At 40.9% G+C, this 24,372-nt stretch overlaps 1 long non-coding RNA gene across 3 annotated transcripts in view; it reads right to left on the bottom strand.

Moving 5' to 3' along the window:
- LOC109954743 (uncharacterized) overlaps positions 1 to 24,372 on the bottom strand; it is a 41,593-nt gene that overhangs the window by 3,088 nt on the left and 14,133 nt on the right. Inside the window, exons 2-3 of one of the 3 annotated variants that reach the window (XR_002274193.1) lie at positions 24,093 to 24,216; positions 22,166 to 22,264 (exon numbers count right to left, since the gene is read on the bottom strand). This is a non-coding gene — a long non-coding RNA (uncharacterized LOC109954743). Of the gene's footprint in view, positions 1 to 11,475; positions 11,544 to 22,165; positions 22,265 to 24,092; positions 24,217 to 24,372 lie in introns of all 3 variants that reach the window. The other 2 variants (XR_002274187.1, XR_002274186.1) reach the window with 2 other exon arrangements.

Genomic DNA, 24,372 nt, shown 5'->3' with positions numbered 1-24,372 from the left:
ACAAAAACACAGTCATTTTATTTTTTATTATATATGAGAAGTATAGACTTATCCAAGAAACCAATTAAAAGGATGATTTTCCCAGACAGCACCAAATTATTTTTGATGTAGCATTGACAGAACAGCCTACCCTCAGAATTTGATTGAGTCTTATGAAACAATGGTACAGGGTTAAAACATTCTGCAAGTCTCAGTTCCGCAGGTTAATAGATTATCTCTGTGACTTGAATGCATGTAATAAAATAGAATCACAAGCTGGGGATAGTCCTACTACTGCATGCAAGTAACCATGGCTGTTTCCATTTGCTGTATTATGGTTTTATATTTAAATGCACTTTATGGTTCCAGCAGGACACAGGAAGGACATGAGATTTCCTCTTCATGATTCATCCTCAGAGCTGGAAATTTACAAAAAAAAGGTTCAGCTAGCGGTTGTGGTTGCTTCAGGACATGCATGCCTGGTCTCGTATAGTAGATTATTCACCCTCCCACAGCCCTGACACCGACTTAAATGATCAGTCTATCTATTTATTATTAATCAAAAATACTGTATACATCAAACTTCAATAAAAGGTTCTCTATCTATTTTCGAGACCACCACTACATCATAATCCTCATTATTACCACCCGCAGCAGCTACCTGCAGCAGCCACTATGATATAAAAAAACCCAAAATGGAGCATGTTGTCACAGGCCGTGATGGATTCAGGGGGCAACACTGAATGTTGATCAAGGTGAGGCATGGAGGAGGCCCTGCTTGTCAGGGACCCGCCAGCATCCCCAGGCAATCTCTGCAGTCAGGAGATGGAAAAAGCACCGCTCTGAAATCCATCATGTGCCAAACTACGTACAAAGCATTTCGTAGAGAGGAGCCACCGTCCCTCAGCTAAAAAGTGTGTGAATTTGCAAAATACCCTGTTAGGGGCCTTGAACTGGCAACCTTTCAGCCACAACCCCCGTTGTACAGGTAACTGCTGTATGCTAAAGCTTAAAAAACACACGCATAGGCAGTATACACCAGTGATTAAACTAGATATACTGTACCTGTACTGTAGGCTAAGGGATTTGGAAACATCATTCATCTCATGTGCCAAGTAAATGCATGGTTTCAGTGTTGAGGGAGAATTTTAAGGAATTGATTTTGCAATAATGGATTTAATTTTCTGAAAGTCCATAGGAGGACATTTTCTCATCCTCCTTCCAGATCTGCTATCCAAGCACTGTTTGGTGCATTTCACAGTATCCAGTATCTCCTGATGCAATTTAAAGTCAACACATCTCCTCAGCCCTAAACGCAGACAGCCTGTGCACATAAATGAAGACACTTCATGCAGGTTGGCAGAGCTAGGACTCAGCTGCAAAGCCCTGTGAATATTCAGCACAATTACAGTACGTGAAATATCATGCAGATGGAACAAACCCAGATCAAAGCCTGTAATTAACCATCAGAGGACAGTTTCCAGTGAGGGAGGAGAGCCAGAGATTAAGGGAGATGGTGAGGATTGAGTCTGTTCTGTAGCAGCTGCTCCAATAGCAGGTTTGTGTGTCTGTGTGCACGCATTTGTGTATTAGGTACATTTTTCTTTGGCTTCTTTTTAAATGGCTAGAGCATGTGAATCATTTCATTGCTCAACAGAAAAACTTGATATTTCGGGAGCTAAAATATTTGTCTTTTAAGTCATGAATGATCAGGTGCAGAGCTCCTAAATTTCCCAGGTGAATAAAAGGAATGACTGACTCATTTCCTGCAGCGAAAAACAAATTCAACCTCTTTTCTGGCTTGGTTTGAAAATATAAACCAAGAGAGTTGGGACTGGAGCTCAAGGTTGAGGTTGTCAATAGAGTCACAGCATTGTTGCAGAGGAGAGCGAGGAGCAAGCCAAAAATAACAGAGTCCAAATCATTGTCATGAAAGTAGTCTCCATTTCCCATGGGTCACAGAGAGAGATAGAGATCTGAGAGGCAGCGCCTTGATAAAGATTACAGATTGACTAGGAAGCCTCCCCCAGGATTTAATTGAAGTCAAACCAAGTCACAGCATCTTAGATCTAAAAGATGACCCACGCAACACTCAATTTTGAATTCTCTAGTTTTTATCAGTATGCCCCCTGCCCCCATTGTATATTTATTAAAATATACAACATCCATGAAATTAGTTTGAATGTCAGCCAGGACTCCCCGTCAGCTACAACCCCCCTGAGTCATCTACCTCACTGGTGACTGGGAAATCAAGAACATCTCCACCTTTTTGCGCAATATGTTAGGTTTTGCTGTTCTAGTTGTGGTTTCAATCTTTTAAAAATGAGAATTCACTACCTGGCACTTGAAGAAAAACTACTGAACTAGTGACCACTGGTCTAAACCTTGGTAATATTAGCTAACATTGCAACCACTGATCATATTAGAGTAAATCTTAGGATATACCTACACTATATCACCAGTGCACTTCATCCTAACCCTGACAAACGAACTCAATCATACAACAATCTTCAGTCATCATTATCCAATGATATGAAGGTTTGCATTTTGCTGACATGTCTTCCTTTTATCCCATACAATCTGAAGATGGCGTTAGACCTTCCCTGCCTCTTAAACAGCAACACCATGCAAATCCCATGCACCTAGCTTGTGACAATTAATAAAAACCTGCCTTCAGTACCACAGATAAGATTATACTATTTTATCTACAGGTTGTGTGCTGTACATGTGATGAACTGCCTTCATGTGTAAACTCAATGACATAGCTCTTTAAAATGAAACCTATGTGATCATTTTGAGGCTTACTATCAAGTATATAAATGTCACTTCATATGGATTGTGTTCAGTTGTATTTTAATGCTTTGTCAATTGATGGTTTCATTTGCATCTTACAGCATGTTGCAAGGCATCTCTCTGCTTTATCAATTAGCAGTTTTTATCTTGTAAACAGACTTATTCATTTACATTATTACTTCAGTGTTCTACTCTTGCATTTGTGGGTCCTAACACCTGTCTCTGCTCAGGCTTTGCTCTGACAGCTATGCCCACTTCATTTGTCGAAATTGTCAGACAGAGTAAAGCCTGACAGCCATTCATGCATGTATTACTGCTGTCATGTATTCAGTTCCTAATCTTAATTGCCTACGGTATATAGCTCAGGTTCAAGTGTGTTCTTACGGGGACACACAGATCCTGTTGTCTCTGAGCCGAGCTGTCAGGGTGGGACAAGGTGTCTGTGATTGATGCATTTCCCAGAGTGGCGGATTGTTCCGCTGAGTTGTCTCATGCACCAATAATGACACATGATGGAAGCCCCTGTCACTGAGCCATGATAGGAAATTAAGATGGATAGTGTCTTGAATGGGAAGTGATTTTGTCAAGCGGGAAGTTAAGAATGTTTTTGCAATGATGATCCTGTACAGTTAACAACTGTAGCGCAGCATTTTGTGGCACAAATGACAAATCCCAGGTAACACTGTAAAGCCAAATATGTTTTCATCTTGAATTTTTATAAGAATAATCATCTTCAACAGCATTGTACTCTACTTTTGTAACTGTTTCTGCTTTTTTGCAGTCAATATGGTATAGCTGCATATCAAAAGCATGACTTTCTGTTCATCTTGAAGTTCCTAGTGATAGGAATAGATTATTTATAGCTTTTTCATCTTGTATTTCTAGCGATATTACTGTAAACACTGTAAAACAGAGGGAAAATAATGAATAGTGGTCTGAGAATAAATAAACTGATTTTCGCTGTATTATGCCTGTCACAAACATGTTTTTATATTTACTGGATTAATGTTTTTCATCATTAATGGATTACTTTTCAATCTGTCTTGCATGCCCTGTCATTTTGACCCGCGGTGAAAGCCCAGAAGCCTGAGATGTATCACTGCAGAAAAGGATGAGATTCATGAAACGAATTTAATAATTTTACCACCACTCCATTTTCTTAACATTCTCATGAATGACACATTTAAGCAGGCCATTATTTAAGGCTTAACGGTGTAGATTTCAGTAAAATGAACCATTGTGTAGCCACAGCTCACTGGGTAAAGCTGTGAACACAGTTGATAACTACACAGCGTGTACTTGAGCTAGCGCCCTCCCTTGGTGTACAGCTGTGGTCTCTCCACTTGAACTGGGTGATTTTAATTTGTCAAAACTGTTTACCAGCATGCCTCCCAGGCTATTACTGGTATGTCATGAAGGAGCAGATAGGTAATGAAAAGCATACAAAGGGCAGATGAAAAAAGCATTGCAGAGAGTGGGAGACGGCTTGGTGGATAATGTAGGTGGATCTTTAATATAAAAGGAGACCGGCAGTGATTTATTATTCCATCTTTTCTTGAGAATCACTTATGCTAAGATGCTAATTGAGGGACATTGTTAATTTCTCCATTTGTTCCAAATAATTCACATGTATTTATTGACAGCAGGTAGACATCTCAAACAGCTTCGTCCTTATGCATAACTTATGCAGCCTAATGAAGTCATATCTACTTTTCACACAAAAACATCTTTTTTTCTTATGGCAACAATTCACCTTTACTGAGTTCAAGACCAATAAAAATAGCTGGACCGCCCTCACATGCTTCAGACTAAACCCAAACAACACAAATAAACCTCCAGCCATGAGAGGGGTACACTGCACCAGGGAAGAGGAGGAGAGGTGTCGCTGGCCAGAGAAGTAATGAGGCCACACAGACACAAGGATGACAAGGACACGTCTGGCTAGCTGTCGTCATTTAAGTCGCACAGAGTGGACCACCACACGGTCAACCCGGATTAATGTTCCACAGACTCATCATGGAGAATTAATTACACACCTGTTAATGACAGGCCACATGAACAGTTCCCTCCAACATCCAGAGGAGTGCGAAACCTGATCACATCATAATGCCAGTTACTACTTCTCATAATCAGAACACACCAGTGTGCTCGTGAGCGTGCCGACTACCACAACACTGCTGTATCCTGTTTCTGCAGATGATTTTATCCAAAGCAACACTGTACCAAGGCTGCATTTATATTCAGCATGGATGCTCCAGCAGGGGATCAAGCAGCCCATGAGGCTGAGCGACACAGCAAGGCTGTAACTAACAATGTTCATTAATTTCTTCATTATTTATACCTTCATTCAGGCAGATCACTGTCCTCATAAAGCCATTAGACCTAAAAGCAATGGCAGTTTGACCCTCATGATATGATTCCCTGACCATGAAAACCTACCTCTACCATCACACTGATATCATTAGTAGTTTTAAAGTCATTCATGAAAAAACACATTTCAGCAGTTTTCTTCAAGATCTAGTTCAGTAACTTTTGATGTTTTTTTTTTTCTTTATTCCAAATCTGTTGACCCTGTACTGAATCAGCAGAGTTTCAGCTAGAATTTGATCCTCGTTGCACGTTGCCTCACAGTAGCGAGTTTTCCTCGACGCCTGTAAATGTGAACATTCTGGATAAGCAGAATTTCACTTGTTCCAGCAAACAAGAGATTTGAAAACATCACCTTGAGCTCTGAGAAACTGGAATGGCAGCTTTTCACCACTTTCTGAAATAGTCTAAATCAAACTAAAAAAAAAAAACTATTAGCAGAGTAACCAATAATGAAAACAATCCTACTTGATTTGTCCACACCCCATAAAAATCCACAGCGCTATACAGAACACAAGAGTAGCAAATTCTCTAAGCTGAATCCCATTAATATTTGGTTTAGGACAAATGAACACATGGCCAATGAATTAGGGCTGCAGTTCACTATTATCTTCATTATGAATTCATTCTTAATTTATCTGTTTATCATTTGGCCAATAACTGTGACAAATACTGTACATGTCACAGGCAAGATAAAATAATTAGTTTGCTTTGTCTGACCAACAACCCAAAAACCAAACAGAGAAAACAGAAAGGCTGCAAATCTCCACAAATAATGAGCTAAGTTTGAGTTTTTGCTTGTTAAATGACAAATATTTAATCTATTATCAAAATAGTATTTTGTCATTCCACTGTGTTAACAGAAATAATTATCTACATTTTCAGTTATGAACATTGTATCAATCGACTTACAACCAATTTACAACTGCAGCCCCATTACAAAGCAGCACGCAGTGCAAATCTACGGGAGAAGTCATCCATCCAACCTACTGTGCACTGCATATGCTGTATCCTTTCTGTGTGCACTGACCTATCAGAGCCCTCTGGATGAGGAAAGAATAGTTGCCAAACTACATTTTGAGGAGGATTCAGTGAAGGGAGTGCTGCAATGACAAGCTATTGTTAATTAGACGGCCGCAATGGAGGGATCGCTTGATCCATTGCGCTGGCACTCAACCACAGCATGGTAATCAGGTCACGCAGATTGATATGATAATCCCAGGGGCAAGGCATGAAAGGAAAGGCTAACTCTGCACTGGCAGGGAGCAAGCCACGGATTTGAGGGGGAGATACAGTATCCCTCTGAAGTCAGAACCATTCTCAGGCCTTGGAAGGCAAGACGAGTACTGAGGAGAGAGAAAGGAGTCAAGGGAGAGTAAGAGAAAAATTATTCCTCCCATATAGATTGTCATGGCTACTATGGAATTTCACTCAGCAGTAAGAAGGAAGCTGAGGTTTAAAGTGTACAAAAAAGGAAGGCAGACGAGACCCAGTACATGTCACAGAGGATCAGGCAGCATTACGGCATTCTATCTTGTTCAGAGTCAAGGTGGTAGGGCTTAGGAGCCAACAGTAAAAATAAGATGGTGCAGAAATCTTTAAAAAAAGACTTCAGCTGCAGGAACAGTTTCATGAAGGTGGCCAACATTTTGCTTTGTAGTCAACAATTATACTTTAGAAGTGAATTTGAAGGTAATAAAGGGCAGAGGATTTACGTATTTGTGTTTATCTATAGAAAAGGCTTACTTTATTTTTTCTCATCTGTCAAAAAGGAAAACTGTACCAACTGAAAAGAAGAAAGGATTTCAAATGAGACTGGAGCTGATAGTCCAAATACATCTCTAGAACTAATTACATTAACCTATTTTACCATTAGTAATGGAGTTCTAAGCTAATGGGCCAGTTTTCTCTAACTGTTTTCTAACTGCAGTTACTTTCCTTCTTTAAAAGTCTACTGAATGAAAGTGTGTACAATGCTGAACAAAATGCCATGGGGGAGAAAACAGAACAGTAGAGAGAAAATAAAGAGAATCAGAGGAAACTACTGTGACTGAGCTGCACTAGCTGAGCCAGCTTGATACAGATACGATTTTTTTCCAACTTTAAGCTGTGGTTGTACTTATTTAGAAACTTTCTAGTAAAAAGAAATACTTAGGATTTTCAACCATAAAGCTATAAAACTGGACTCAGTGAGCATTGTACATTGTATAAGCTCATTCACCTGGCACCTAATTTTACAGGACCATATGAAATCACAAAAGTCTGTATAGATGCCACTTGTATGAACACAAGTCTGTACCAATCTGATAACAGCAGAGGATGTGCACTGTAATTTCATCGCCTGTCAGGATTTTTCTGATAGTAAGTCACTTTTAATTCATATAGCTCAATATAACAAATCTGTCTCGAGGGGCTTTATGATCTGTACAGCACACCATACCTGTCCTCTGTCCTTACACCCTTGAATCAGATTAGGGAAAAACTCCCCTAAAAGCCCTCTACCCCATTTCTACAGAGATGGATAAAAACAACTTACACCTGACCTATGTACAGAATATGATGAAGAGCACAACTTACATAAATCCTTACACACACACACACACACACACACACACACACACACACATACAGTATATCCAATTCACATAAAGGAACCAGTTCTTTCCCCATATCAGAGACATTCTGCACCAGAGCCACGTACTTTGCCAGACAACAGTCACTCATCAGCACTGCACTTTTCCTGACATTTGCAACCATGCGCCATTACCAAAAGGCCTCGACTTGCCTGGAGTGACATTTAGGCCCTGAGTGAGATATACTGTATCAACATTACAAGGTGCAAATGGGGACCAATATCTATTCTGCCTTATGGAAATGTTAACAAAAAGCAGGATGGGTATCAGGTGGGTGGAAATGTAAAATAAATGAACAAAAGCAACATTTTTATCTTCTAGAGGCACATTTTAAAAAAAACTCCTATGATATTTTGGACTACCATAAACTGGGTAGACTGCTCAGTGGTAATTAAAGCTTCACAGTTTCACTGTATAAAGTTTCAGCTAACATGTTAGCATACAACACCCCCTTTTTTACACATCCAACAAATACGGAGCAACATTTGGGGCTGAGGTTTTGGTCACTTTAGGCTCAATATTGACTACTTTGTTGTTTTGTTCAGAAACTACTTCAGAGTCCTTAACTTCTAACGGTTAAATTTTTAAACTGCCTGCTGCTGCTGCTGGAATCGGCGTTGATGAGTGTCTAAAAATCAGCTTAAAAGTTGCAGAACTAGTTGATAATTATCTGCGGCGTCATCACCACTTGCAACTTCTTTGACATTATACTGAGATATTTGACTCCTTATTAAAAAAAGATCTGTAAATTGCCTTAACATCTGCCTGAAAAACAAACAAGCTCTGTATGCCTACAGTATGAATATGAGGAGTCCTTGTTCAAATAATCTGACCACTATCTTTGTCAACAGAAAAACCAAGTGCTCCAGAGGGCAGAGCATATTTTGTTTCCTAAATATCATTTCAGAGCCTAATGAGTAGTCACCAGAGGAGAGTGCTACACAAGCTGCACAGAGAACATGACGTTCAACAAACAGAGAAAGGAAACCTGAGTGTGAGAGAGGCAGACAGAGATAGAGGCATTATCAGATGCATTTTAGACAGCATGTAACCCAATGGAAAGGCTTTGCTTCAGAGAGGCTGCCTTGACCTTTTCAGTATTCATCAGCAGATTGCATCTTCAGCCGTTAAACCAATCAGCACTGTGGAATTTCCAGGTCAGCGTAACCACCTCGAAGTAAAGGTCAGCATGGGGCATCAATGTTATCTGCGATAACTTGGAGACTTGTGCATGGCGAAGAGGTTTACCTGCTTGCCTAAGGACACTGTGGCTTAAGTCCCTTTTATTTAGCTGCAGGACTGTTTTGGCTGGCTGCAGGAAAAAAGCTCTTCATCACAAAGAAGTGCTGGTTCAGAGGATGTCAAACTTAAGTCGGACGATGCTGACACAAGTTGTGCAGAGTACAGTACAAGTCTTGCGAAATGCAAGACCAACACCAAATATATAGTGTTGACACTTGAGCTGATAATGACTAAAAATAAATTATGTCCTAATATATAACACGATTCTGTTTATTGCTAAATTGCAATACATAAAAGCATCATTTCCATCTGCCATCAAAGAGGAGAAATAAAAATTGGTCTTGGTAGAACTTCAACACTCAGGAACTTTATTATCATTTTATCTACTCAAATATACAAACTTTTTTTTGGACACATATTCAAGTCCAGATCCAATATGCAACCTAGTTACATCTTTTGCAATGCAGGTCCACAAGTTTTGAAAGGTAGACGCTGGGACACAAACCAGTTATGTCAATAAAAAACTATTCCAGCCACATGAAACGACTCCACAAGGCTACAGCTACAAATGTGACCGTTTCTACAGTAAAGCTCGACCCCTCCAGCATGACTCCATCGATTTCCAACAATAGTTATCTAACCAGAGTCTCTAACTCCACCTCACAGACATCGAGATCAAAGCACTGATATCAAAGGGCACATGGGAAAAAACACAAGCCAGTCATCTTCCACTGCTTGAGCTTACTCCAGACATACAAGAGCTATGCAGCAAATGCACTGAACAATAAATGGGCAAACAGGCAAAGTGGTTTTTATTTTCTTATTTTGTTGGATTGTACTAAGAGTGACCACCAGTTCAGCTACACCTTAAAAACTGCTTCTAGCAGACAACAAAACAAGCACAAAAGCTGACTAAACAATCCATATTGTCCTCTTTAATCAAGTCACTCATCACATAATTGTACCATTACAACCATGCTTTTTAATCTGCTATACAGGTTGTCAAGAGACCACTTCATTAGAGTCAATAGGCAACGGCAATTCAACCAGTTAAAACCTAAGCGGAAAAACTGTGTAATCATTCACAGTGCACGCCTTCCTTTTGTAATCACATGGGTGCAATGTTTAACATACTTCTGTGATAATAAAGCAGGCTGTCAAAAATGTAGGTGTTAAGGCCTGTATGCACCACAGCTACAGTGGTGCTCTCTGCCGTCTGACAGAAGCTGTTCTGCTTCTTTTGAAGATGGACGTTTGGCATTAGCAGGAGCCTCAGATGGCTAGCTAAACTATACAGCTGCCCAATAACAACTCAGCAAAATTTTCACAACTTCATGCTGCAGTGTTCGTCAACAGCCACAGTGAGCACAAAAACCCATGCTCCCACTTTGCACACATTCAGTTAATAATTTGTGCAGCCCCAGCAAATGCATCCAACTATCTATCTTTATCCTAATCACTTTGACGTAGTTTCCTTATTCTTTTTAGTCAATTTTTACTCCAGTTTTATTCTATTTTAGTTTCCTAACTGGTGTGGCATTCAATACTAGGTGAGAGAGAAATGGTATTTCGATTTTCTGTATGTCCTGCACATATAGTGAATTGACAATGAAAATCTTTGATCTTGAGCTTATTAAATAGTAAGAGACGCCATCTAAAGGCACAAAGATGTACTACAGCAAACTACAGTACATTTTCAGACCACGCATCCCTGTCTTTTGTACAGTTAATGTAGGGACCTTCACAGCCTCTGCCAAACAAACTTCTAAATAACTTCACCGCATTACTGTTCCTACAGTAGCATACTGTATAATTGATTAAATTATTAACAGTAATTACCCAGTACTCACTGGAGTATCGTTAGCCAAATCTCAACTCAATCGTTGAAAGATCAGTTATTACTGAAAATAATAATTAGTTTCAGCCCTAGCATGATGTCAAGACTAACAACTGTCTACACACCTGTCAGCCAGAGCCATTTTCTGTTGGGTTGAAGCAGTTTGCCTGTAGGTGTAGGATTACTGTTGGGTTTGTAATGCTTTGATATGGAAGTTGAACTTCTGAACTGCAGAATTTGTAACACAGGGTTGTGTCATTACAAGTGGTCCTACAAGTACAGACTCAGCATGAATCTCACTGCACCAGCCGCACATCTCGCTTGCTGTACATGAACGTGTACGTTGGATGTGTTTTTGCTGTGTGTGCTGAGAGGTCTCAATTCCGCTCACGGGCGGCCTTGATGTAAAGGACTGTGCTTCTATTATCTTGACTGTTATTTTGCAGCTTGAGAGCTGGAGTGAATTCCATCATGAGAGCAGGGAAGATTTGATAACTTGAAGAAGAGGTTCTGGCTATACCACAGACAGTTTCTTAATGCATCTCTGCTGCTGCCTGGCACTAATGGTCAAGAATGGCTACTAATACTCCACTGCTGGATATTTAATCACCCAATCAATCTTACCTGTGACAAAGGCTCCTTAGCTACACTTGGCAAGAACATCTCTGCCTGCAATCTCCACCACATTTCCCCTGTCAAAGAAATGGGAGAATAGGTGGTGAGGAGAACAGAGGGGAAGAGAGAAGAGGAGGAGGGGGTGTTTAATCTACTGATTCAATTCCTGCCAATGCCCGTCACTCTCCCTCTCTGTCAGGGAGGGCAAATGGAGCATGCAGTCCAAAACACCCAGACCAAATCACATTTTCTCTCAACTTCTCTGTCTCTCTCTCTCACATCTTTATGTCTATCGCTCACTCCATCTCTCACTTTGTCTTTCAGCCTCTCTACTGCATTTGCCCTCCCTTTCTGTCACCCACTCACTGGCTGACTCCAGCTCCTCACATGCTTCAGCCCTGTGAAAACAAACCCTTTGAATTCAGCATTTATCTGAGAGAATTTGTGACCTGCAGACTTTGTGTTTGTTGGTCTAGATCACTCTTTGAACACCCAGACCTCTAAAACAACCTGAAAAATAAGACATCAAGACCCCTGAAGCAAAGCTGCAAAAATTATTACCTTCTCAATGCATTTATTGCAATAATAATAAATGTTATAGGTGATGGAGTTCACCCAGCCAGACATGTTTCTTAGAAACTAGAAGCACAAATTAAAGAATTGATATTTCCAAAGTTTTTTTTGATTAAATAGGACATCAGTTAAAAACAGGATAAAAACCCCAGTGAGACCCGCCAGATCCCAAGTACTGTTACAGAATATTTGTTTTTATGACACCAACAAGTCGTCCAACATGTACTGTATGACCCATATGGTCGTTTGTCTCTTCCCTGTCATATGACCCATAGGAGCATTTACTGAAACAGAGCTCCTACGCTGCCAGGCGGAATCGCAAGAACCTTTCCAACATTAACGACAACATACTTCAGACCAACAAGCTTTACAGACTATTGTTGTTGTGGAAACAACCATAAACTTGACAGGAAGCATAGCGGCACTCCGTCGTCATGGAAACTGTCATAAACATGTGTTACAATTATGAAATCGTCATAGTTTCATTGTGTTTAGCCACGCATTCAGTTTGGTTAGGTTTAGGAACAAAAACGACTTGAAAGACGAGACATACTGGTATTAAACCCCACTCGCCCGGTGGAAATCCTGGGTTTTATGTAGCTATACATCTACTACACCCTCCTCCTAATGTGGATATTTTGGGTCAGGTTTGTTTATGTAAAGCTAAACTTTGGTAATAGGGTAAACAAGCATGTAAACTTTTCCTTTAACATTTGAATTTCGTTACTGTATGAACACATCCTTAACTGTTGCAGCACATTCTGTGTATCTGAGATAATGCAATACAAATGTGAAGGGCTGCTTCATTCTCCTCGCTATACGTTGTAAATCAGCTGATGACACACTGACACACACACACACACACACACCTTCTCAAATATTTCTGATGATGAGCTGCAATGGCACTTTTACATTATGATACATTGGTGTATAAATCAGCTGCAAGGACAAATCTGGTACTCCGTTATTATGCTTCTCTATCATCTTTCTATCCCCTCAGTTGGTTTAATCGTTCACCTAATCCGCACCATTTTTACTCTGCTTCTGCACCTTGCATGGTGAGAAAGGTGGATATGAAATTCAGCTAGATCACTCCCAACAGACACAAACTGTAGGAAGAATTATACTGTAATATTTTTATCAGCTCTTCCCTTAATGGGTATTATTCATAAATTGTAAATTTCCATGCTGCTGGAATAACTCAAAGCAAAGTGTCCTGCTTTGCCTGCAGCCAGTAAAAGGTCATCAATCTACAATACAGCAGGTCTGAAAGTAACACTGAAGGTTCAAAACCCATACACAACATACAGTATACATCTAAAAGCACAGATACAGTATGTAATGTGTCCCACTGTATTGGCTTTGCTTTGCCAGCTTACTGAGTTGACATTATGCCACGTTTTGACTTTTTTCTTTCTTTCCTCTTCTCATCTGTGCAGAGCCTAAGGCTGAGTGCACCACTGTTCCACTGCAAGCTTTGTCACCCTCACATGGGGCTCCTGGCTAGCCACGCCAGCTCTCTCTTCAGTTTTCTCATTTACACCCGACATAATTAAGAGCTTCAAACCTAAAAAGCTGGTGACTCTTGTAGAAACAGCTCCCAGAGGATTTCACACTAAAGCTGCCAAAGCAGCTGAGAAAGTGAAGTCAGAAATAACAGTGCAAACTTTCAGTGGGGGAGACTTCCTGTTCTGTGGAATTACAGTATGCAAGAGAGCCAATAGGCATAAGTCAGCCAAGGACAGTACTAATCAAATAAACTAAGGAAAAACTGAAATCACACATTGGATCTTGATGAAAATATTATTCAGGTTGAAAACTTTTACTAAAGTACACTGTATAATTTGTTCAGAACAAAATGTCAACAGTCAATGGAAACCAAAATCATCAACCTAAACCCATGGAGGGCTGGATTCAAAATCACACTGAAAATCAAAGCGAGAATTCACAGGCTCATCCAAGGTGCGTGAAATTTCATCACGGCAACTCATAATGTGACTAAGAAATGTGTATGGTCCCTACGTGCCTGTATGCACTCCTGACGTCTGGGCACGCTCCTGATGGTGTCCTCGGGGATCTCTTCCCAGACCTGGTACAGGGCATCAGTGAGCTCCTGGGACAGTCTGTGGTTGTACTTGGTGGTGTCAGATGCACCGATACACATTGTCCCACAGGTGCTCAACTGGATTTAGGTCAGAGGAATGTGAGGGCCAGTCAATGGCATCAAGGCCTTCATCATCCAGGAACCGCCTACACACCCTGGCCACATGAAGCTGGGCACTGTCCTGCACCAGGAGGAACCCAGGGCCCACTGTACCAGCGTAAGGCCTGACAATCGTTCTGAGGAGTCAGGGTACCGCTGGCTACAACATGGAGGTCTATGCGGCCCTCCTAGGATATGCCTCCCCAGATCATTCACCCACCACCAAACCAGTCATGCTCGATAATGTTACAGGCAGCATAACGCTCACCACATCATCTCCAGACTCTTTCACGCCTGTCACATGTGCTCAGTGGGAACCTGCTCTCATCTGTGAAGAGGAGGTGGCACCAGTGTCAGACCTACCAATTCTGGTGTTCTCTGGAGAATGCCAATCGAGCTGCATGGTGCTTGGCTGCGAGCACAGGTCGTACTAAAGGACATATGGATCCTCATGTCACCCTCATGGAATCTGTTTCTGACAGTTTGGTCAGAAACATGCACACCAGTAGCTGCTGGAGGTCATGTTGTAGGGCTCTCACGGTGCTCCTCCTGCTCCTCCTTGCACAAAGGAGCAGATACCAGTTCTGCTGCTGCGCTGTTGCCCTTCTATGGCCCTGTTCAGCTCTCCTGGTGTAACGGTCGGTCTCCTGGTATCTCCTCCATGCTCTCGAAACTGTGCTGGGAGACATAGTAAGCCTTCTTGGAACTGCACGTATGGATGTGCCATCATCAGGTAACTGGACTATCTGTGCAACCTGAATGGGCTGCAGCTACTGCCTTATGCTACCAGTAATGAGAAGGACACTAGCAAAACACAAAACTTGAGAAGAATCAGTCAGGAAGGATGAGGCGAGAGCATCCATCTGTGGCCATAACATACAAAACCACTCCCTTTTGTTGGTTGTCTTTTTTGGCCTCTGCATTGCACCTGTTGTCACTTTCATTTGCACCAAAGCAGGTGAAACTGATTCACAATCACTTGTATTTCACAGATAAACAGATTGTTATCCCTGAAGTTTAACTGACTTGGTGTTATGCTGTGATGATTGAGTGTTCCCTTAACTTTTTAAGCAGTTTATAAGTCTTACAGTACTATTCGGGGGCGGCTGTGGCTCAGGAGGTAGAGCGGGTCATTTCCTAACCGGAGGATTAGCGGTTCGATTCCCGGCTTGTCCAGTCAACATGTTGAGGTGTCCTTGAGCAAGACACTGAACCCCCAGTTGCTCCCGGTGATGTCACCACTGTGTGAGTGCTTGGGATTGCGAATGGGTGAATGGCTGAATAATGTGAAAGCGCTTTGAGTGTGCTGTAAAAACATAGAAAGGCGCTATACAAGTATAAGACCATTTACCATTCCTATTGCAGCTGCTTGACAGCATATTCATACTCACCATTTTCTCAACATCTTTACAGGTTGCTGTAAAGACATTTAGAAACATTAATGAAGGAAAAATACCAGGGTTGCTGAGTGTTCTGATCATCTCTGCAGTTTCCTTTTCATGGCCTTTCCGGGCATCTTATAAAATAGACCTTGTCTCAAAGTATAGAGATCAACAAGCCAATTTGGTGATGGGATGCATATATCATGTACAGGCATTTTGTTGACCTACAACCTAAATTAATAGGACAAAGACACATGAACAGTGCTTTTCTTCCATATTTAGGTAATCATATCAAATTAGTTACAAGAAAATTGTGGTTATCAGAAGTAAGGCATACTCAGATATGACAGTTATAAGTACACATCCATTGCAGAAACTTCATCATTCATGTGGAGTTTACTGTTTTTTTTAGCTTGACCAACTCCTTAATGCCCCACTGTGCTCACAGGTTAGTCACTATAGGGGTGCAATGATCCATCGATCTGGATTAACACACTAATAGAAGGACCAACAACCCAATGCATACACCTGCATAAACAGACATGTAGATGTTTAAGATGTACCTTTATAACAACATTCTCATTTCAGCCAGCTACATCCAGTAAGCATTACCATTAAAGTGCTGCTCTCTTCCCATTAGACATCATGCACCAGGTGAAGCAGTAGTACATTCACACTAAAAGTGAGACGTGAGCAGCACATTAGTGCTACTTAAGTGTTCGATCCATTCAGCCCACACCAACTCCAGCCTCTAATTTGGTGTTTCTGTCTGTCAGCAGCTCCTGATGAGCATAAAGGACAGAGGAAAGACAAACGGTCTTCACCGGCCTGAATGAGCAGAAACATACTGGACAACAGTTTTCATGTAGGCTCATCAGGAAGAAATCAGCAATGTTTTTATGTATCGATTTATCGATTTCCCCAGCTTGCTACAGATTCCAGAGAGAAAGTAAACTGCAGAAACCAAAACATTCAGAGAGAAGCCCAATCAGTCATAACGATTCAAGTTTTCAACACCAAATTAATTAACAAAGGATGTGTGTGATTTAAACAGCTGTCTGTGGAGATTATGCCTCACTAAATGTACCAGAGGTGAAAATTAGACATGAAGTATAAGAAACAAGATGGAATAAATGTGGACTGATAATTTGATAGATTTCAGTTTTGCATTAAACAGGCAAGTGACAGATGTCAAAAACATCCAAAAGTGTTTTCCCTGTGAACTGGCCACCTCTGTAGCTGTACTGAGCTGTAGCGATCAGGTAAAAAAAAACAGACTCCTCCACTGAACACAAGTCATGGATAAAGTATTTTGGATTAAAAGGGACTCAACAATTAAGAATGTGATGTTTAAGAAATGCAATGTAGGAAATACAGATTGTTTTCTTCCAGCTGTTTGTTTGTGTGACAGTTTAAATGTTGCCTATGTTTATACTGAATTGGGAGGTCATCATACAGCGGGTCCTTAGTTGAATGTGAATAGCAGGTGAGCAGGTAGTGTACAGTGGTTTACTTGCTGAGAACAGCTGCAACTGAAAATAGTGGTGCAACTGAAACAACGGTAAAGTTGTGGATCATATTGCTAAACAATGATCTGAAAACCCGTTATAAAGCTCCAAAGACCTGGAGGTGGCCTTTGAGTCACAGAGTTTAAGAATCAGCCACTATTAGCCTAATTCATAAGATGGTGACCATATACTGCAGTCATTCTGTGCACAAATGTGCTCTAAAGTGCTGAGGTTTCAACCATTTCAGTTGGCCAATTCAAGCCGTTTTATTTATTCTGGCAGTTACATGTGCATTTATGGCTGGTGCCATGGCCCAGCGATGCCACTACCCAGATGTGCCCATTAATTGCAGCTCAGCAAAAGAAAACTGGAGAAAAATCACAGAGAACATTTTCTGCTGAAAAGACAGTAACATTTAAAGGTTCTCATTCAATTTGTCAGATTCTGGCTCATATTACCTTCAAATCTGTCTGCTTTCTCTTACAGCCCAACTGCACTGTGAAGGTACCACTTCACTGGAAGGTAAAGGAGTAATTACAGCGAGCAGTAACTCAGTTAACATACACTGTATACACAGTATGACATGAGAGCACTGTGTTAAGACAGACAGAACCTACAGCATACATTCAAGCTTAGGGGAAGACAACAACAATCTGGTTTTCTCTGGTGCTCAGGCCACACATCAACCATCACATTCAGCCTTCAGACTTTTTGCACAGATACTGTATCAGAATGTCACACTCCTTCCTGTTTTCTACTCAACGTAAACATAGGTCATATCATGCCGTGTTAAGTAATAAATGTTATTTTAATTTCATGAGGACAGTTTCAACACAGCACCAAGTGAAATAAGAGTGTTCATTATTTAGCTCGTATTGCATCTGGTTTTACTTAAGGGGAATTCATGCTTTACGCATACCCTTCTGTGCACATGGACACAAACAAGAGGCATGCATGCATTCCTGTTCATGTAGATCTGGGAAGATGATGAGAATTACGTCAGTCAACCTTAGAGTATATGTGGACATGCAAAGCATGATTTTCCTCTTAGATCTCATTCAAGCAAATGTCTCAGTTATTTGAACAAATAAATTCAGGACAATCAGATGTCAGCATTGAGTTTTCTTATTTAGATTTCCTATAATGTGTCCAATAATCCACAGTATAATCAACTAGGCCTGCATTACACACCAGCAGCCTGTGACCTCCCTAATTATTCCATCAACAAAAGAACCAATACCAACAGTAAGACTACTGATAGCGACAGCACACGAGTAATGTATACACCATGCTGGTTCTGTGTTGAATAAAAACACACTCGCATCCAAGGCTGGCATCGGAGATTAAAGAGGTGACCCTTATTTCCCAAAGGAGCACTTATATCCCACCTCTCCCCCTCCAAATCCCCACTGAATACATGATCACTGCTGAGATGGTGACCTAGAGGATTTGATGTAAACATCCCAGAGAGAGAGGACGAGAAGCCTCCTCCTCAGAGCTCCTCTATCAACTTGATGGGAGGTGTTATTTCTTAAGCAGGCAGCCAATATCCATGTGATCTGTCAAGGACAAGCAGAGGATGGTAGAGGTAAGGCAGAGAGAGCCCTAGACAGTATAATGTTTTTGTGGGTGCATGTGTGCATAAATACACACATACAATTTTAAAGGTTTCTGCACAAGCCAACAATAAGAGAGATTAAAGACCTCCATCCTGTAAACCCCATGTCATTACACAAGAGGGATTTCACTGATTGTGAATGGATGATCACATTCAAATCACAGCATAAAAAGGACTGAAAGGCAACCAATTACTGACACTGTCAGCATTACACTGTACGTTATTCTGTGCAGGTAGCCTATCCCTAGGAGCAGAAATAAGACCTACAGTATGAGTCACTGCACTCCACCACACAGCTGCCTTCTGGGTTTATCTTAACGTGGACGCATGTGCTTGTCACATTTCACTGATGTCACTTTGCATTGCTATCTTCCTCAAATGAGCAGTTAACCATAAACGTAATATACAGCACTACTCAATTTTTTATTTTGATGACAGGTTTAAAAGTTCAGCTGAAATCACATTTAGTCATCCTTTTCTAGTCTAAACTAATGTAAGTTTTTTATTATTTATTTTGTATTGTACTATGATTAAAGAAAAGCAAAGAAAAAAAGGCTAATTATCCTTTTTCCCCTTAGCCAGCTGGAGGGGTGTGTCAGTGCCTCTGTTTGATTGACAACAGCTGGCAGGCTCTTGTTCACCACAGGGAACAAGAGAAAGAAAATGAACTTGTGGTTTTGGTGGTGTTGAAGAATGAGGACCACAGCAGCAGCTATCAGCTGAACGCCTAATTTGGTGGCTTGTTCAACAAGCGAAAACAAGATGCGAATTCATGTTTGTAAGTTGGGAGCGAACTTTAGCAAGAAAGCTAACGTAGGTTGCTGTTTTTGCTGCAGATCATCATCAGGCTCAGTGTGGCCATCAGCTCTGCTAATGACAGAACTCCTTGTTCTATCATTCATGGTTATGCAAGATTTGACTGAACTAAGGTATCCATCTAAATGGATAGCTCATAAAGACTGGAGTGAAGAACTGTGGAAAAGAGGATGATGGAGCGATTAATCGGTTTGAAATTTTCAGGTCCTATCAGACAGTATGTGACAAGAGGAGTTAGATAGAGGTGGAAGAATGAGTGCTTTCAGTAAAACATGGTGGAGGATCTGTCATGGTTTCAAGACTTTAAGAAAACCTCCCTGAAAGAATTCAAGCTGTGCTAAGTGCAAAGGGAGGTCACACTAAACACTGACATTGGATACTAGAAGCCATTTTGTGTTTCTTAATATTGCATACATGTTTCCTGTATTTTCTGGTTATATCTTAATAAAGAGATTGAGAAATAAAGATAAATGATCATTATAACCTTACTAAAACAGCCAAACTAACAGTGGCCTAATACTTTTATACAGTACATAAAGTATGTATAAATGTAATATACTGTATAAAATAACCTTTGTTTCTTTGGAAATGTTCAAATTTAGGATAATGTAAGCTCAGAATGAGACCACCTAACTATGTGCCCTGATACCAAGAAAATAAAACACCAACTTTATCAATTGCATTTTCTGAAATATGTATGTTTATGCAGTTTCAAAATCTCATCCTCTCCAGATCTTCTGCTGTAGGAGGGGAGCTGTTTTGTAAGTATGATAATTATATCATGATATTGGATTATTTTTTGTAATAATGCGTCTAATCTGCCTGCAAACCATCTGTCTGTACCACAGCGGACATTAAAAAGTGGAAGTGCCATTGAAAGTGACAAGTGGTGCCATGTAGCCAAAGGGCTATATCCTGGCATCACTTGACAGGATCCATTCATTTCAGGAATTTTATTTGTTTTTTTGTAGCCAGACTTGTAGGACAGAAAGCTTTGTTAGGTCATCACTCTTTATAAGTTGACCCAGGTGCCCTTTGGTCCTGGAGTATATTGTCAAGGCCAGGGGGATGTTGGGGACTGGCAGAGCTGTTGAGCTGGAAGTCCAAGCTTTACGGTTTGTTGGTTCCACCTCTGTGACCCACAGTACAGGGAGCATAGCTTCAAGCAAGGACAGCAGAGAGAGCCTGTGCATGTGTGCTGGTGGTTTGTGTATAATTAACACCACCTTTGCACAGGCAAGGCAGCGTGTGCATACAGCGCATGTGTCCTCTCTAATTAATCTCTAGGTAGCATAATTAACAAAATACTCCAAAGGTGGATTCCTCCACCAATTTATATCTAAAAACACACCATGTTCCTCGAAAACGACCACTAAAGTACATTATATAGTTTTACCTCATTTACCTTTATTCGGGTCTTAGATTCATCTGCCTAACAAGAGGCAGTTTGTGACTACAAACTGAAATGCATAAATCTGATGTAGGGTGGCATTTCTCCAAATGTATAATTCATGACACGTACCTGTTTTTACGACAGAAGCCCACCACCCCGCCTCTCCACCATGTTCACTCCCCCCGCTATAATTATTCATTACAAGGGCTTTCAATCCACTGTGACAGAGCACTATTATGATGAAGTGGGCTTTGTTTGAGCTTGCGCAGCTGGACAACCTGAATACAGAGTAAATCCACCTCTGCAGGTGTGTAATACTGCTGCACTTTTGCACTTTTTGTTATAAATGTGGACTGCTCTGTCGTATTTCAGCCTGGTGCATTCAGGAGAATGCCCTAAACAACACTTCACTTTTAATGAGACAATACTGTGAAGCAAAGTTGTAACACATTTGCAAGAATATTGTTACTAAATGGATGGACACCATTAAAGTAGAATGTTTCTGGTGCCACAGTCTGTGTTCGGTTTTAATGCCTTGAAATCAAGGGAGACTCAAATGAATTGTGACTCAACTAAATCAAAAAAAGAATTACGACTCAAGTGGCCTTAACATCATCTGCAAACATGCCACTGTAAAAAAAATAATAATAATAATCACAGTTTTTCACTTCCTGCCAGTGGTTTTTAATGTTGCAGCTGATCAGTGTACAGTAAGGATTTGTTTAGGACTGTAGGACTTCAGTCGAGTTCAGTGCAAAGACTTTAGACTCCCAAAGCAATGACTTCGTTCCATCTGTTTTTAATGGTGTAACTGATTACTATGTATCTGTGAAAAACACTTCACAGCCCAGAGACAAAGCCAGACTACTAAAGCACTGAACACTGGCCCCAAGGGCAAATAAACTGCTCCCAATGTTATGTACTGGTATTCATTAACAGTTAACTTTGCAAAGGTGTCGTATTTTAGTAGGGGGCGAGAGAATTCTTATCTAGTTGATGCACTGCATCTCCTAAATGATAAAAATAAACCATCAGTTTGACTGACTATGGAAATAGTACTTATATAGGCAATTACAGCAGCTGACACGCTAGAGAGCTGTTCATCAACTAACACTGAAAGGCTACAACAGAGAAGTCCTCCATCCTCAACAACAAAATGGATTGATAACACTAAAAATACACAAAGCCAGACTGTTGCAGAATTACCTGCTGCATTTTCTTCAGTGTGCATCAGCAACCTTCCACATTCTCCTTAGGAGTCATCAAATGTCGAACGGGAGGTTTATTCAGCATCACCACCACCCCCTGGTAAGTGAAAGTGAGAGGTAATGAGCGGAGAGGACAGGGTTCAGCGCATGTAGGAGGCTGATCTAAATTCTCCATAGGCAGCCAGGCCTCTGGACCCTTCTCTGGGGGTCACAAAGATCAGAGGCAGCCTACTGCTGCAGCATCACAAACCAAGGCACCGGCACCTCCATTATGACAATAGCAGCAATGTAGAGTTCAAGTTATGTTCAAAAAGCTTAATATAAAATGTTTACCAACAGCCTGCCTGTTCATCAGTACCTTGGATTTCTCATTTGGGTAGTTTGCTTGGGAGGAAATAGCAGGGGAGGCCAAAGGAGGCTGAAATCATTCCAGCTGGGTAAGCACAATGTTACACTAAATGGGTCAAACGAGACGGCGCTGATTACTGGAAGGAACTGAATCGAGTGTGGGTGGTTTGCCCCCAAACCCACAGTGGGGCAACCTGAGAGTGTTATTTATGTAAGCCAGTGCCTCCGTCCCAGTCATGAGAAGTATAAATACTTTACCTAAAAGGGCCATGGGGATTTTTCTTGGCACTGTACAGCCATAAAGATACTTAGGTGGGTACATTAGATACTTCAGATTTCCACCAGATACAGCACACTACATTCCTGGCTATAATATGCCACTATGTACACCTTTATGGATTTTTTTTATAGCTCTTCTCAGTTTACAGTGAGTCGGTTTACCAACCTGCTCCATCCTCACAATAAAGCCGTCCTCAAAACAACAAGGTTAGATGTTGCTCTGTGACTACAAACTAGCTGATTTTATCCCGAGCTCGGCCTCTCCGGCTGATTTCTTGCTGTTTATATTTCCATTTTCCCTTCCCTCCAGCATGCCCGGCCCTGTCCTTCTCTCTTTTTTTTCTGTCAGGGAAGACTTTTTCTTTTGACTTTGATCTTACGAGTCAATGAACCGCATCACATTCAGCTACCCTAAGAAAACAATCCTCTCAGGGTGAGAGACTTAAATCAATATGAACATGTTCTGTGGGCCCTTTTTCATCCAATAATTAATGCTTCACACACATGTACCCTTGATTAAAAGAAATAAATACACTGTATCTGTATTCTACCTGCTGTGAGATAAAAGAAAACTGATTAAAAAGGGATAGCTGAAATTAAACAGAAAGGGAGGGACCCTACAGGACATGGTTAGCATATAAATGGTATAGGCTGAGTGGGGAAACTTCAGCCTAAGTTATTGGTGCAATTATTTAACTCCATTCCTTGGGATTTAGTGGGCGCTATTTATTGAAGTAATCACACTTTTTGTCACTGACACCAAGTCTGTCACATCTTAAACGGGACTGCTGCACTCATTAAAATTCCTTCGATTCCTTTTATGCTCTTCAATGAAATAATGATCTGCCTGCTAGAGGACGGACAAAAACACAGTGGGGCTACTGAAGAGCTAAATAAGACCCCGTCGCACCCCCTGCTTTACTCCTCACAGCTAAATACCGGGACCTCTTAAAAGGTCCACTGCCAACTTATGTTAACTACGATTTAGCCTCAAGTGCATGGTGTACTAAAGAATTTATGCCGCTTTGTAAGGTCTCATCTTTACTTTCATTTATTTATTTATTTTTGTCTCCACTGGTTCTCAAATAGACAGGATGAAAAACTGGCTGTGCAAACCACCCAGATACCCTATTGTAAATTAAAAACCCTTTCACCATCTTTTATTCAAAAGTTTTATTTTAATTTAATACAGTGAAAAACTTTCATCTGTACAGTCATCTTTCTCATCTCATGGCTCAAAGCAGTCCTCGGAACTCACTCTTGATAGAGTACATCATAGCACTTCCCAGTTTTCTCACCTTACACAAAGCACGCTGTGAAAGCCTGCACGTCACATAGGGGTGTGATGATGGCCCGCTCCCACAAGGGCATCTCAGACACCAGTGGTTTAGCATGCAAAAAGGTAGGTACACACTGCAGGGACTGCCCCAAAAAAAAAAAAAAAAAAAAAACCTTCAGAGGCAATAGGGTGCTTAAAATACTGGCAACATTCATCTTTTCTTTTTTTATTCTTTTATGGCAAGATCCCGATCAGAGTCCTACAAAATTTGGTATTTGCTGAGATTCTTACCCAATTTT

This window comes from Monopterus albus, unplaced genomic scaffold (genome assembly GCF_001952655.1).
Source record: "Monopterus albus unplaced genomic scaffold, M_albus_1.0 scaffold1.1, whole genome shotgun sequence".
Lineage (NCBI taxonomy): Eukaryota > Metazoa > Chordata > Actinopteri > Synbranchiformes > Synbranchidae > Monopterus > Monopterus albus.
This window is presented reverse-complemented; position numbering and strand designations above follow the sequence as displayed.